This window comes from Chionomys nivalis, chromosome 17 (genome assembly GCF_950005125.1).
Source record: "Chionomys nivalis chromosome 17, mChiNiv1.1, whole genome shotgun sequence".
In the NCBI taxonomy this organism is placed as follows: domain Eukaryota; kingdom Metazoa; phylum Chordata; class Mammalia; order Rodentia; family Cricetidae; genus Chionomys; species Chionomys nivalis.
Window position 1 is genome coordinate 26,135,714 of NC_080102.1, and position 16,488 is coordinate 26,152,201.

At 49.1% G+C, this 16,488-nt stretch overlaps 1 protein-coding gene across 2 annotated transcripts in view; it reads right to left on the bottom strand.

Moving 5' to 3' along the window:
* The window catches only part of St3gal1 (ST3 beta-galactoside alpha-2,3-sialyltransferase 1), a 75,016-nt gene extending 65,653 nt beyond the window's left edge, over positions 1–9,363 (bottom strand). For both annotated transcript variants that reach the window (XM_057792361.1, XM_057792359.1), the window contains exon 1: positions 9,199–9,363. The gene's annotated coding sequence lies outside the window, so the exon portion shown is untranslated. The remainder of the gene's footprint in view (positions 1–9,198) is intronic.
* Positions 9,364–16,488: the final 7,125 nt, after the last annotated feature.

The following is a 16,488-nucleotide window of genomic DNA, read 5'->3' on the forward strand; positions in this document are numbered from 1 at the left end:
ATTTTAGCCAATTGGCTACATTAGTGTCTTGTGCATTCAAATTGAGTTCTGTTGTTTTGTTTTAATGAAGCCAAATTTATCACAATATAATCTATTTGGGTTAGATTTTTCTTAACAATGTCTAGTGAAATCCAAGGAAGTATTTTCTCTGCATATGCCAGCTGTCCCTTCTGCATGTCACCTTTTAATTCTACCACATCATTTGAAACTGATGTTATATTCAATTGTTCTGATGGTCTATCTTATTTATTTATTTATTTATTTATTTATTTATTTATTTTGGAGAAAATGTCTTACAATATAGTCTTGGTTGGCCTTGAACCCAGAGATTTACCTGCCTTTGCCTACCAGCTACTGGGATTAAAAGCATGCAAAATTGAATCAAATTGATTTTTTTAATGAGCATTGATTGACCGGTATTTTGCCTGCGTGTATGTCTGTGTGAGGTTGTTGGATCTTCTGGAACTGGAGTCTGGGCAGTTGTAAGCTGCCATGTGGGTGCTAGGAATTGAACCTGGGTCGTCCAGAAGGACAGCTAATGTTCTTAATCCCTGAACTATCTCTCCAATCCTGATTTTGATTTTTGATTTTTTTTAACCCTAATTTTATATTCTCTTTAAAACTTTCAAGTTATAGATGGGAGCAATCAAGAGCACATATTGCTCTTTCAGAGGACCTGAGTTCAATTCCCAGTACCCACATCAGAAGGCTCACAATCACCTGGAACTCCAGCTCCAGGGGGATCTGATGCCTCTGGCCTTTGTGGGCACCTGTGCTCATGTGCACATATCCCCACACAGAGACACATACATATACACAGTTAAAAATAACAAACATAAATTTTAAAAAATCCAATCACACTTATATGGTTGAGTAACTTCAGATTTTAGAGAAAAACAAAACAAGACAAAAACACACATAAAAAGAACTGGTAACAACAACAACAACAACAACAACAAAATGTTCCAAATAACCCCAGACAAACTGGAAGACACTTTTAACATGCAAATATTCTGGTCTTATTATGTCATCTTTGGATGGGTTTTTAAAATGCCATTGTGGGACACAGCTTGTCACCACACCACCTTGTCCAGAAATTAAACCTTAGGAGTGAAAAATTGACACTAGGGAGCTAGGAAGATGGCTCCATGAGTAAATGTGCTTGCTTCAGGGACGGACTTGAGTTTGAATTCCCAGAACTCATGCTTCCCACCATTATCACCACCATCACCACTACCATGAGCAACACTATCACTACCACCACCACCACCACCACCACTAGTACCTCTACCATTATCGTAAAAAGCCAAACAAGACTACATACCTGTAACCTCAGCACTGGGGGTCAGAGATAGGTAGACCCCAAGAGTTTGCTGCCCAGACAGCCTTGACAAAACAATTAGTTTCTGTCTGGATCAGTGAGGAACCCCATCTCAGGGCACTAGGGTAGAGAAGGATGCGGGGGAAACACCCCATGTCTGACTCTCACTTTTGAATGTACCACTGCATGCGTTCTTATGGGCAGACACCCACTCAGATGCACGCACCATCCATAAATACAAACACACATACGCAAAACCGCTAGCACTTGTTGGGCAATCCTTATAACCCAAGACGTACAGTGAAACTATTGATAAACAAGCTTGCTTTTTGACATCAGTTGTACAATGTAGATCTGTGTGACAAAAGAGGAAACTGAGGCAGGGAGCAGGTGAGTGACCTGGTCGCTGAATGGCGGTCTCTAGTTGAGGTGTCCTGAAACCCAGGCAAACCATAACACTTCCCATTGAGAGTGAGTGGAGGCAGGACAAGCTGAGGGTCTGCGGGGTTTTGATGTGGTTTCAGTGGGTCCTCTAAGGATCCATGCTGGAAACTCGGCCCTCAGTAAACAGTGTTAAGCGAAGGTAGGACCTTTAAGGTGTAGGGACACCAGATTAGCCCAGCCCCACACTACCCTGCTTTTTGACTCCTGTTAGCCCTCCCTAGTGTCCATCATCCTTAATGCCATTCACCAGGACCTTAGCCAGGAAACCTCACCAGAGCCTATGCCAAGCTGCTTGAATTCTCAACTCCCAATCCTATAAACTAAACAAACCTCGTTCCTCTACAATTTCTCAACCCCAGGCATTTTGCTTTATCAACAGAAAGGGAATAAAGGGCCTTGCTACCATCTTATCTTTGACACACATGGGGGCAATCTGATACAATGGGTTAAACCAGGATTTCTAAGAATTTTAGGGTCTCCATCTAAGGGATTTACCCTCTAGCTTCTCACTGACCGTTGCAGAATCCTTGGACTGACCTACGACTGACTCAGGATGTGGCATAATCAGCTGAGACAACAGGTAAGGGTTGGATCTCCTCAGTCGACCCAGCTGGCCCTCTATACTTGACCCCACCATTTTCCTTCTCAGGAAGATACTATAAAGACAATCCCCCATCCCATGCCTTGATTGCATCCCTGGCTTCTGGGAGGCTGTATTTCCAGAAGCTTGAAGGTGATCATAACAGGCTGGATTAGGGCAAAGGGTTTGATTTCTTCTCCAGTCCCCTTCGTCTCTCCCCAGGGCCTCTGGGAATTTGTCCTGCCATGTTATCCAGGATCCCAGCCCCTTTCTCTGTATCCTTTCCAGAGGCAGAGAAGGTACTGCGTTATTTCCTGATGAATTTCCCCCAGGTGCTGCCCAGCCTCTAGGGAAAAAAAAGTCCTTTATGCAACCCTGCACTTGAATTTCCTGTCTAACCCTAAATGTCAAGATGTTTAAAACACTTCATACTTCGGAGCATACACTAAACACTTAAGAAAAAGTCGATGCTACTGAAATCCTTCTTAGGGGGGCAAATAAGACATGCTTTCATAAACTTCTGCTCCCAGGTTCTTCCTAACTCCTGGGATAGAGGTCAGGAGGGCCTTTCACTTTGCTGTCCCCTACTTAGGACATGGAGGGTCGAGCATATGAGCCAGGCCCGAGACTCAGGAGTTCTCAGTCCCAGGCACCAGTTTTCCCTTCTTGGGTTGCCCCCCCCTGACCTGGGAAGCATCCCGACACCAGAGCCTTCCTGTTGTATTTTCATTCCTGTTCTTATAAGAGATACCCTGACCAAAAGCAACATAGAGACTAAAGGGTTGGTTTTCATCTATAGTTCCAGGCTCCAGGCAGCGGCAGCCACTGAGGCAAGAACAAAACTAGGGATGCTGCAATGCGCAGATGCTGCTTGTTAGCTAATCTCCATCTCACTTTCTCTTGTCTCATATAGCTCAGGACCCCCGTGGCTAGGGGATGATTCCACGCACAACGGGTTGGGTCTTCTTATACCAATTAGCAATAAAAACAGGCAAGCCTCCGAAGGAATGGCCACAGGCCAGTGCTATCTAGGCAGTCCCTCAATTGAGGCTCTCTTTTCAGTTAATTCTAGACTGTGGCACGGAGACATTTAAAATTAACCTTCATACCATACCTCGCCACTCAGTCCATTCTGGTCACCTTAAACTCGATCTAAGTTACCCTTCTCCTCTCAGTCAGGCTAGAGTGTTCTGGAACAGGCTACTGTCCCTGGTAATAGTGCTTTGGGAACATTTCTCAGTAATTTAGCACTTTTGTTCTTCTGCAGGGAAGAAGGGCTTTTTAAAAGGTTTTCTACAACTCAAAGGAACGAGAAATACAGGCTCCTCCAGGGCAGCATTGGGAATGTTCAAAGAGGTTAATAAGCTGTTTTACCTTAAAATCAGCTGCCTATTTGCAGGGTTTTCCTATGAGTTTTCGGGAACTTTCGAACTCCTTTGCACCATTTAGAACAGACTCATACCCCGACACCATCACTTCCTCTGATAAACAGACTTCATTCGACTAGAACTTGAAGGCTCTGGAGCCTCCATGAGTGAACCTACACATTCATCTCTTCTCTGTCCCCACAACCGAGTGAAGAGTCCCATGCACCCACTCAACATGTAGCACAGAGGTCCAAGCTCTGTTCATCCAGCTAGCCTGCGGCCGTGTTCCTCTGAGAGCTAGCACTTTCTCCCACCGCTGGCTGCTGTGTCCTTTAAACTCCAGCCTCCCAAATCTGCTGTTCAAATCTACATGGAAGGTATGTGTACAGGTGTATGTCAAATATTCAAAACAGAGCATTAAGATACATTTTCAAAGCAAATTCAGCACAGCCTCTCAGCTTCACACACAACCATGGTGAGGCCTGTAGCCATACCCTTTGAGGCTTTCAGAGAGGGCCCTGCAGGCTCCAATCACCCTAGCATATAAATCAGCCAGAGAAAGGGACAGAGTGAAGGACTCTGAAGCCAAAGCACCTAGTTCCTATCACCTCCAGTTGCCTCACCTCTTCCTACAGAAGCCAGAGGCAGCCTGGCATCTTAGTGGCTCTATTTTCTTGCATATACAGGATGCGACACTTTTGATATCTGTAGGACACCATTCAAGAAATGGCATTGGCTCTGCTGCAGACCAGTAGCAGAAACCCTGCATTCCTGAGGCTTAGTAACCCCTAGGATTCCTTCTATGGACCTCTCAATAAGAGGGGAATCACTATCTGGTGGCTCTTTCAGCACAAGTGGCTTTGGTTGTGTTAAATACCACACCTCCATGGTTCCTTATCATCCCATCCATCTCCCCCAGAGTACTGAGACCTCTGGGACAGCAAGGGTTCAAGGACCATGTGTTTTTCCACTCCTGGTATCTCCAGCACCCTCTGAGGTATCTGGAACAAAACAAAGTCCCCATAAACACTGGCTATCATAGCAATCTAGCCATCCCCACCAACATAAGCTGAGAAGCAGTAAATTCCAGACTTACCAATGATAGATGATGATGGGTCTCCAAAAAAGAACTTCAAGAAGTGAGCGGATGACAATGAATGGGTTTGGAGATCAGGGAGCATAAAGGGTTAACATACCATTCTACTGCTGTTCCCTGGAGGTCACAGGTTTGCATTAAAGCAATCGGCCGGTGGTGGCGCACGCCTTTAATCCCAGCACTTGGGAGGCAGAGGTAGGCGGATCTCTGTGAGTTCGAGACCAGCCTGGTCTACAAGAGCTAGTTCCAGGACAGGCTCCAAAGCCACAGAGAAACCCTATCTCGAAAAACCAAAAAAAAAAAAAGCAAATGGATCAAACAGAATAATGTCCGAGACCACTTTCAGTTCATGGACAAGGAGGTCTCCCTGTTCTCTTTGTAATCTGTACACAGGCGCCCCAAGACCTCGCAATAAATGCATAGCCGGGTGTCAGAAAACAGCTCTCAAAACCCAGCACTGAAAACTGGTAGCAGACGCCTGACCAAGTGAGAGAGGGTTCACAAAGACAGGAAGCCTCCCTGCCAGCGAGAAAGGAGGCGCTTGTGACCTGGGGTTAACATGCTTCAGTCTCCCCGAGCAGCCTAGTTCTGAGGAAGAATCTGAACAAACATAAGGAAGTTGGGGACTGTCTTCACAAAGAGGCCCCCGGTGACAGTCAGCAGAGCACCGCAGCCGCTTCTTGTTCTACAGGGTGAAACTGAGACCTAGGACCCAGGACAGCTTGGGTGCCACATTGCAAAGCAACTGAACCTTGGCACTGAGACTCAAAGGCAGGCTCTCACCGGAGTCACGTCTGGGTTCTTCTGACCAAATTAGAACACACGAGCTCTCAGGTTCTCAGGCTAGTGATGAGCTCTCAGGTTCTCAGGCTAGTGACGGGGAATGCAGTTTCCATGTGGGTCAAAAGGACCTGAAAGTCTGTTTCTGGATTTCTTCCGACCAGGCCAACTCTCTGTGCAAAAAGCAGTCATCGCCAAGTCCTCTAGAAGTCTCCCTTGTCACTGGTCTCACTTTCCAATTTTCAGTAACTTACAATCAACGGAAGTTCAAGAAATATGACATAGAGAATTCTAGAAGTTTTAAAACGAAAGGTTTGAAGCAACTTGTATTGCTGAATATCGCTCTAATTGTTCTATCTCATTGTTAGTTACGGTTAATCTTGCTGTGCTTAGTTTAAAATTTGGACTTTGTCATCGCGCCCCATGGGAGCCAAGGTCTTGGATATCGATGGGGATCTTGGGCAATACCTGGATAAGAGACCATTGTACAAGGACAAGTTGACTGATGAACTTTACTCTTTTCTGTTTGCTTTTTGGAGACTGGGAAGGGCTTGGGATGAGAGCTAAGGTTCAGCTTCCACAAAACAAAAGCCCTGTCCAAACACAAACCCTTGAGCCATCAGCTCCAGACAGGTAAATTGATGGGGGTGGAGGGTTGGGTGGGTATCAAAGGCACAGATCTAGTTGGGGGGGGGTTCTTCCTGGTGAAGCCTGCCTGACACTTGTTTCTAGGTCAGAGCCCTGACTCGATAGGCTGCTTGGTGGAAGGAGAGATGGAGATTCACTTGTCACAAGGTCATACTGAGGATCTAGGACCCCCCCCCCCATTTGCATCCTTTTCTTCCAGGCCCACACATGGATAACTTGATTCCCTGGGGGAATCAAGGACTCCTGACATTGCTGACAGCTAACTGCTCAGAGGTCCCAACCTGAGGAATATGGGAGTGGTGACAGCCAGCGCCTGCAGTTCTTACCAGCACCAGCACCATCCACAAATAGCTCAGAAAAAGTCAGCTTCTGCTTGGTGCTGCAGAACCCAGCTGAGGGGAGCTCACACCCTTAAAGAAACCTCCCTGGTCACTTCCTGCAACACTTCCTGTTTTCTAGCTCCAGATCTGGTCGAATGTTGCTGTCTGAAGCAAAGTCAGTGCGGGAGGGGAGCTCCTGCTAAGTCCAGGCCCTGGCTTTGATGGTCAGTATGATCTCAACAAATAAGGCAGGAGACGGAAATAAGAAAGGACAGGGAAGAAGTCCACTGTTGATTCTTTCCTTCCTTTAGTCAGCTCCTGTCCACATTCACACACACACACACAGAAGCATACTGTAAGCATATGTTAGCACGGTACACATCCACACACAGTCATGCATAATATCTACTCTGGAGGACTCATTCTGGAGCCTGTAGTAACGGCTCCACTTTACAGAAAAGGAAACTGAGACTCTGAGAGGCGAAATCACATGTTTACAGCGAAAGGCACCACCCTACTACATCCAATTTTAGGCACACGCATGAGACACAGAACGGTGAATTTTAGTTTTTTTTTTTTTTCCAGCCAATCACTGAAGTTCAGAAAATGACAAGACTTTGGTGTTTGGGGCAGCAGAAAGGGGAAGTACACGGAGGCTCAGGGGCCCAACCCTGAGGCTTTGGTCTCCCTTTCTCACAGCTTAGCCTAGCCGTTGTTTCTAAAGCAGCCGGCAGGGGGCAGTGCATCTCTCTTTTTCAAACGTGGGGGCGCTCTGGGAAATCTTACAAGAAAGAAAATGAGGGGACACCGCCCGCAGTTTCCAGAAACACGCACACTGGTTTAGCGAGGGAGGTAGTAGGTGCTCGGCGCGCTCCTAGAAGCCGCTGGATGAATTTAAATTTAGTAGTAATGGTAAGGGACGAGGGGCATTCTGACTCCGGTTAGAGCCTTCTGTCCTAGAGGCCTTTTCACTGAGTACAGTATTAGCATCTATTATGTGCCAGGAGCGACGGCAGAGATTGCATAGCCTCGTCCCCTGTTCCTAGCAGTTTTTCTGTTCGGGAGCTCCCCTCACCTGCCGCAGAGAGGATGGGCGCTTCGTCTCACAAGTCCATGTGGGCGTGGGGACGCGCGACAGTGGTAAACTGGGAGAGGAGAGGGTGCCCCATAAACACAGTAAAAGTCTGGAGAATGCCGGATGTGGCAACTGAACGAGCTTGTTTCTGTCCTCGGGGGATCACTGATGTCTCCTGGGAATCAACCTCCGAGACTCCGTGGCCAGCCCAGCCCCCACCCATTCGCGCACTCTAGAGCGCGCACGTCCTCTCGGAGTGCCACTAATTCCTACTGGCGGTAGGAGCTGGCTAAGACCCTTGTGCAAGAGGCTGGAGAAACTCCAGGTTTCAGCAGACAGGGTGGTGGGGGGGGATGAGTCCGGGCACCCTTTCCTGAAACCTTGCCATGAACAAGGCGAAGACGCCTTACCTATACCACGAGGGGGGCACCGGTCTACTCAAAGCCCAGCTCGAGTTCGGACGCGCTGCCTCCCGCAAGGTCATGCTCAAACCCTCACAAACAAACAAGCAAACAAAAACTCCCGAGGACTGAAAGTTGCTTGCGCAACGGTCCGATTCGGAGCTAACAGTACTCGCCTTGTACAGTGTCACCGTTTCCCCACCCTGGTGCACTTATCAGAGGGGCGGACCGTACCCTGCGCTGGTCACGTAATGGAGATGCAGACAAGTTGCTAACTTTTGTCACATTATTTCTTGGCAGTTGCGGCGTTTAACGGGGTTGGAGCAGACTCCCAAGTTTCGAGTTGCCTTCTCCGTGCTCCCTTTACCAACGCTAAGCCACCCCCTTCCAAAACACCTTATCCAGTTGTCCTGTCCTAAGCGCCAACTTCTCCCAGAGATCCGGGGCAACGCGGGATTAGAGTTGTTCTGGGGGCCAAAAGCCTCCTCCTGGGTCTGCGCCGGCTCACAGCGGATTGGGATACTCCATCCGGATACTGTCCCACTACCTCTGGTCTAAATAACCAACGGCCTCCAAGCGTCCCCCACAGTGTCCCAGCCCAAGACCTATGTTTCTCTAGAGAGTGTGGGCATTCAGCGCCTGATGGAGTCTCCTACCCGCGGCCCGGGTGGGGATCTACTGCGGTACTGGGTGCAATGTCACCGCGGCCGCTCCGGGAATCGCTGCCTCAATCACCGTAGGCTCCCTCTCTTAGCTCCAGGAGGCTTCTCCAGTAAGCGCCAAAGAGCCTGGAACGCCAGACCCGGAGTCTCTTCCCTGACACTCTTCCTGAGACCACTGTGGAGGCCATGACTGAGACAGAGATCTCTCTTCTCGCATCTTTCTCTTGGCGCCTAGGGTCTTAGGTCTCACTCCTACTGTCATACCTTCCTAGCCCCTTCCCCACCCCTTCTATTCCGAGGTCCGGACAAGCACCTCTGCACTTAGAGAACACATGCGGAATTTCCCGAGCCCCAACTCGCGAGGGGGAGCCGTCCCAGGGGCACCCGGACAGCGACCAGCTGGGTGCGCACTCACCCAACGCTGGAGACACGCCGGAGTTGCCCGGCTTAGGGCACTTAGGAGGTTCGGAGGGGTATCTAAGGAGATGTGTCCGGGATACTCACCCCGGCCAGCTCACACCTCTGGGTCCTCCTCTACCTCCTCTTCTGCCTCCTCCTCTCTCCTCCCTCCGGTCTAGGGCTCTTTGTCTTTGCAAAGTGTCGAAAGTGTCTGGCATAGTGGGCTCCGCCGGCGGAGGCTAGCGCCGGGGAAGCGGGAGGCGGGGTGAGGATGGGAGAGGCCTCTGGAACACCTTCCCCCGAGTGTAACGGGAGTCGGAGGCGGGGCGTCCGGGGAGGGGCCGCCTTCTCCCGCCGTTGGGACCAAGCGGCGACTTGGGCGCGCCCAGCCCCGCGGCCGCCTCCGCGGCGCGCAGCCCTCCCCTTCCTCCGCCCAGCGCCCGCCCCTTGGAGCCCAGGCGCCCCTTCGCCCCTCCCGCCGGCCTCGGCTCGGCTTTCCCCTTGCTTGGGGCTTCCTGCGAGCCCAATATAGCACTGTCGAGCCACGTGGACTGTAGCGGGCTGGGTGGAGGCCGAACCGGCCGGAGAGACGCCGGAGGAGGCGACGCGGGCACTGGATCACCGCCCCAAGAGAGGGTCTCTGCGGGAACAGCGGGCGAAGCTAGGGACGAACTCCCAGGAGGACTAAAGCCCGTGGGGTCAACCCCGGGGACTAGGCGATGGGCGTGCACCGAGAGGACGTGGGTGGAGGTGCCCAGAAGAGCCCCAGTCCGATGTGCGGTGGAGAGAGGTGGTGATCCCCCTGCGGGTGATCGGGCAGAGCCACCGTTTCCTCTAAGGGCGTGGGACTGGAGGTGGGATTTAGGGAGGCTGGGGGAGGGGCACGGCGGATTAGGGATCGCATATACTGAAGCCTTAGTCAGGGCGACCAGGACTCAGATCCGCAGAGCCTGGCTCTGTAGCATCCACATCCCCGCCCTTCCTGCCTGCTAGCCACGGATTTTCCCTCTTGGATGGACAGGCAGCCGCGCGGTCCCGAGCTGGGCTTAGTGGGAACCTGAGTTAGAGCAGTCCCCCAAGCAGTTTGGGGCTGGGGATTTGGTTTGGTTAGATTAGCCTTGCTGTTTTTCTGGCCCTCCTTGTTTTAATAGAGAGGTGAAGCTAGTGGAGACGGAATTTACCGAGTGCGGATCGTAGATCCTAAACAGTAGGTTTTAAAAAGCATTTCTAAAAACTAGGTTATTAGTTCATGTCCTCTCACTGGGACTATCTCTTCTGGAAACTTTTCCGTGAAATGTTAAGAGGAGAGACAGGGCGCGCAGGGGTCTTCGTTTTTCAGCTGAGCCTGCTTCTGGGGATAAACCTTTGCAGTGGAGGAGGCTAGGGCTGCCTAGCTGTTCATTCATCGGAAGGAGATTGTAATGTGGGTGAGAATTTGCGGCGCTTCTCCGCAACTGTGTGATCTTGGGTTCATTGGGGGGGGGTGTCCTTTTTCCTAGGTTTGATGCCTTGACGTCCTCACTTGCAAATAAATAGCCCTAGTTACGGCGGCGTCTGTTTGCTAGGATTTGCTGTGCTGAGCAAGTAGATACAGGCATGCAGAGCTCACGAAACTGTCCTTGGCATCTTCTAAGAGCTCAGTCCAAGCCCACAGCTTGAAGGAGGAAGGTGTGGGTTTTCAACTGTGCTCCTGACCTGCCTACATAGGGTGGAGGCATTGTGTAAGACCCGGGGCAGTAGAATTGATTAGAAGGGAGAAAAACAAAATAAACTATCAGAAAAGGGAAGGTAGGAAGGAATAGAGACCCACAAGTCCCACTTCGCAGGGGGTGGGGGCGTTATGAACAAGGTCTCCTTCCTTCATTTAAGCCTTCTTGGGGCCTTATTTGCCACTTGATTGTACCTTCCCTCTGGGAATTTGAGAGGAGGGGTCTCCGAGGTGTTCTATGACTGGGCTAAGACCTCTTCTCTGCTGTCCTAGGTTGATTTGGGTTGCCATGCTTGACAGGGGGTGAGATTCTTGTCCCTTGGAAGTATCTCTGCGAGCTTTGTTGTTTCCAAGACTCTAGTCACACTGCAGCACCTGGCACTCTTTTGTGTGTATGGGAGAGGAGGGCAGAGTTCCAGCCAGTCCAGCTACCGCCACTCCTAGCGCAGCATCTTCCAGCCGTATCTAATGTGGGCCACTTAGATTCTTGGTACCCAGAGACACAGTTTGGAGCAGGCACATACATCCTGGTGACCCTTAGAATGCAGCTTAAGTGGTCACCTAGCTGGGCTTCACTGCCAAGAGCAGAGTCCCGTGGTTCACAAGGCTATATCTGCTGGCCCTGTGCCTCTGACTTGAGGCGTTCTGTGGCTGAGGAACACTGTTTCCTGCTGACTGCAGTCTTCTTCCTATGGTTCAGAAGGCAGTGAGGAAGTGCTGGATGAATTAATTGTAGTGTTCCAGCAAGGAACCATGAGTGCACAGGGAATCACTTAGGAGAATGGAACCATACTGTGAGGATAGAAGGCCGCTATTAAATTCTAATGGATTCTGTGGAGGGAGGTTTAGATTAGGCAAATTAATAGCCCCGGGCCATCCAGCTGTTGCACTCTGCTGTTGTGAGCCCACAGCAGCCCTGTTTCCACTCCAGATTCTTAGTGGGGTCCCTAGATGATTTCAAAAATGACTCTGGTGAACTCTGGTGAATGTGCATAAACTATTGCCTTATCTACATAAAATGCATCTACTTCTGGGAAGGAAATGCAGGTGGGCTCTTTTTTAATCCACCTGCTCCCTGTCAGTTACAACATACTTTTTTCTAGCCAACAGGATAGGCCTCCCATCTCCTTCCTTTTCTTCTCTTCTCCTCTTTTGGAGGCAGCGGCGGCGGGGGCCGGGTTGTGATATTCCATGCAAGCGGCACTTTAGACACCCTGGACCATTTCCAAAAGCAAGGGAAACAGGCTGCATACCAGGGGTGGATGTTTTCATTTCTTCTTGTCACCCTGATCATATCTCCCAACAGGCCCTGCTGGGGAACCACTGGAAGTAGTCATTACTGGGAGTGCCTGCACAGCAGGTCTCCTGGGGAGCCCTGACATGGATATAGTGCACACTGCCACCTGCCCATGAGTTCAGAGCACAGCAAAGCTGTGTACTGATGACGGAGAAAATCGATTTTCTCTTTTCCCTTTCCCCTTGGTTGGCATACCGAAGTGGAAAAGTACTAATGGGTTCCAATCCCACTGGGCGATTGTGCAGAAAAGAGCAGGGTGATGGGGATTGCTGGAGGCTTGCAGGGGCTCCGGCGCATGGTATTTTGTGTTTGGGGTGGTAATATCGTGCGTCTCGGGACTATAAGGAGTTCCTGAAGTCTCCTTAGTGGTTTATGTAGAAATGTCCAAAGTGATGAGGATGCTGGAAGGGAAAGATTGCTTGTTCTGTTGGCTCTCTCTCTCTCTCTCTCTCTCTCTCTCTCTCTCTCTCTCTCTCATCTCTATCTCTATCTCTCGTGTGTGTGAAGTTTTCTCTCGTCTGAAATATTCCTTAATACCATGCTTTCGGTGAGGTGTTTTTTTTTGTTGTTGTTGTTGTTGCTTTGCTTGCCCTAGCAGCCTCCGATACACTGTATGTAACAGCAGAGATGGTTATTTTAGTCCCGCCATCGATATTGACCCCTGCAACATTTGACTTTGTTCAGGAGAGGAATCCAGTTGAAAAGCCCATTTAGGAGTTAATGAGGTCACCAGTCCAGCCTGCAAAGTGTCCATCACTGATTGGACCACGGGGAAGAAAAACCCTTCAGCTTTGGCACGTGAGGGAATGTAGTGAACATGGCATGTTAACCCCTTCCGATCCTGGGAATCCTGAAAGGCTTTTGAGCCAGCGGGACCTGTGTGATCAGCCTCATTCCCAGACCCAGTGTCCGGTTGGTTTCAGAGTCCCAGACCTACCAAGCAGGCTGATTGGTGTCAGTCATTCGTGACCATCCAATGAGGAATCTCTGAAGTCACCCTAGGAAAAGAGGCTTGTGTAGAAATATCCAAAGTACTGCATCGTGAGAAGCTGGAAGGAGAGGCTGCTGCTGGGTCTTTGTGTGTGTGATGAGTATAAAAGGTGAGCTTTAATATGAGTTAGAGCCACCAGAAAGGGGAGGCAAATGTGTCTGATGTCTGAAGAGTAAACTCTGGGGGGGATATTTGACTCCATGGTAGAGCACTTGTCTAGCATGTGGGAGGTCTGGGTTCAATTTATAATACTACATGAAAGAAATGGGAAGAAGGGAGGACAAACTTTGGTGTAGACCCAGAAAGTTCTTGTCCACTTGCATAAATACAACCAATTTATTTGGGGGTCACTCATGTCAAGGTAAGAGAACAACCTGCAGAAGTTGATTGTCTTTACCACATCAGCCCCCAGGATAAAACAGGCTCTAAGACTTGGTGGCTAGTGCCTTTGCCAGCTGAGCCATCTCACCAGCCCAAACAGGAACATTTCAATTCATTTTCTCCGTTAGCTCTCTTGTGCTCATGGAAGAAGAAGCCAATGGAAGACCAGTTCTTGTCCGGGTGGCGTTCATCATTCAATTATGCCCCCTAGAAGCATAAGTTAAGGTTTGATCACAGTATGGAAATAAAAATGCCCTGTATGTACCTTTAAGAACCTTGTGGGGGGCTCGTGGGAGGTCTTTAGGTCATTGGAGGATGTTCTTGAAAAGACTATGGGACCCTCTTCATTCGCTCTGCTCTGTTTAGGCCTACCTAAGCCTGCTCCCTCCTGAGATTCAGATACAAAGTGTTGCTGTCAGCTGTTCTCACCAGACAGCCTCATCAGTAGTACCACCTGATCTTAGAGTCAAACCTATGTAGTAGGAAGCTGCGGGCCTCTTCCCACAGCCCGGCTCATGGTTGCCTGGCTAGCTTATGCCCCAAAATAACGACACACAAACTCTATTCTTTTAAACACTGCTTGGCCCATTTCTGTTCATGTATGTAGCACCCCAAGGTGCGCTTACCGGGAAGATTCTAGCCTACGTCCATCCTGGGTTGGAGTTTCATCGCGTCTGCTCTAGAGAGGAGAGCATGGCGTCTGTCTCTGAGAGGAGCTGCCTTGCATCTGAGCTCACTTCCTCTTCCTCCCAGCATTCTATTCTGTCTACTCCACCCACCTAAGGGGTAGCCTATCAAATGGGCCAAGGCAGTTTGTTTATTGACAAATGACCTTCCTCCATCAAACCTATTGTGGCTTTTTAAGTCAACAATGTCAGGCAGGTATTGTGTGGCAGTTACATACTTCATCACTAGATTTGGGTCTTGTCACACTATCAAAACCTATCTCCAGATTTTCTTTTGCATGAATGAATAAAGGTATTTTGCTTAAGCTACTGCAGGTCAGCAGAGCATTGAGTTACTGTAGCCAGGTTTAGTCTTCAGAACCACTTCCCCACCTTCTTCCAGATCAGGTCACTCCCAAAACCCAGACCCTTAAAACGTAATGGATCTCCATTACCTGGAGAAATCAAGTCTAAATTTCCAAAGCCTGTCAAGTCACAGACCCTCCTAGTGTGGCCCCACATGCTCCCACCTGTCTCCTAACTCTCTGATCCTAGGTTAGCAAGTGTGTTTGTTAAACTACACATTATGTTCTTGACAGCAACAATTTGCTGGGCTGCCGAACCCTTCAGTGTCTGCTGGCATGAATTCCCCAAATGTCTAGAGGGCTGGTGCAGGGGCTGGCTTCTTCGTAGGCCTCGCTGCCTTTGCAGCCTCTTCAACTGCTGTAAGATGCCCAGCGACAGCGGTTTAGAAGCATCCTTATCCTTGGGTCCTCACTGCTGAGGGAGCTTATTTGTGTTGGATGACTGAAAAGAGCAGTTCAGGAAGCTCAGGGTTTTATCTAACACATAGGCAGAGCAGGGCCTTTTTAGGGTATTAAGACAGAAACTACCCCATAACTCTTTGACTAATGGTCATCCTTGATATTTCTTGGCTAGTGGATCAATCTCTACTTCTAGCATCCCAAGGCTGTGTGTGTGTGTGTGTGTGTGTGTGTGTGTGTGTGTGTGTTAACCTACCAGTCTTTGAATTTGGAACCAACCCTAATCCAGAATGGCGTCATCTTAAACTTAGATAATTGAATTTACAAAAACCTATTTTCAAATAAAGTGAGATTTTGAGGTTCCTGTGGGTCATGAATCTGGGGAGAGACAACATTCAACCCACTCTGTCCAGTATCCTTCATCTCCCGTCAGCCCTCTCACCAAAGCAGCAACTGATGACCAAACTTGGACATAGTCTTGTTTTTTTTTTTTCTTTTTCTATTTTCTTTCGGTTCCTTTTGTTTCCAAAGAAACCAGACCCTCAGCCACTTCCTCATGCCTATTGGGCAACACTCCTGAGGTCAAGAACATGGAGGGCTTGACATCAGATTGAAGACGTCAGTATTTGGGAGATAGCCCTGATTAACATTTAAACCAAATGTCCTCCACACCCATATACATGTGTCCTTAGAGCACTCTTGTGTCCTTCTAGAAAACCTACCACTGAGTTCTATATGTGAACCAATGGTTCCTTGGAAGACTCCCACCTCTGAAGTCCTTCCCATCTGGTGTGCACCGGAAGCAAGGTGGGAAGGTCGCCTGTGATCCCTGCCTTTTACTATTGCCCTCTATGCACTTATCCCTTCAACTTTCAAAACCCTGCCTATCTTTTGGGACTCTGATTTTGCCTTGGACCTTTGTAGCTACTTGGCCCATATGTTTAATTCTTACTAAGTGGACAGACCTGAAGAGGTACAGTGCTTCATTTAAAAATAATGTAGTAAATACGTACTGTGTGCCATATTCTTGTTTAAACAGGAGGTTAAATGATGGCAAGAATTTCAAACTGTGTTGTGGGAAACCGAAGGGTCCTGTGCAGGACAGTGATTGGTGTTGACCTATGAAAGCACACGGTCACGGAGAGTTTGTGGTACCCAGGGCTTCAGATGCATTGGAGAAACAGAGATAAGACACTGCACTTGCCCTTGGAGGCTGTGAGGCACTCCAGCCCAACAGCAGTGGACATCGTAAAGGGCTTTGGAGGAAAAGCACAAATGCGTGAGGTGGACTGAGACAAAGGTGGTGCTGGTGAGGTAGCGTGTCAGTTGTGTGTGCACGTCCACTTGGGCTACTGTTTGGGCGAACTGTTCTCATGGTAGAAACACTGGCTGAGATGAGGTATAAGTCCTTGCAATAGAAACCTCTTGTTCTATGGTATTTTCCCTGACTGAAAACAAAACAGGCCAGAGGAAATGGCTGGATTTGAAAGCTGCCCCAAACAATAAGATTGATGCCTCTGTTCTTGAGAAGAAGCGGTGAGGCTCCTCAGGGTTGGAGAATGCTCTGTGTCACGGTACTGATGCCAATT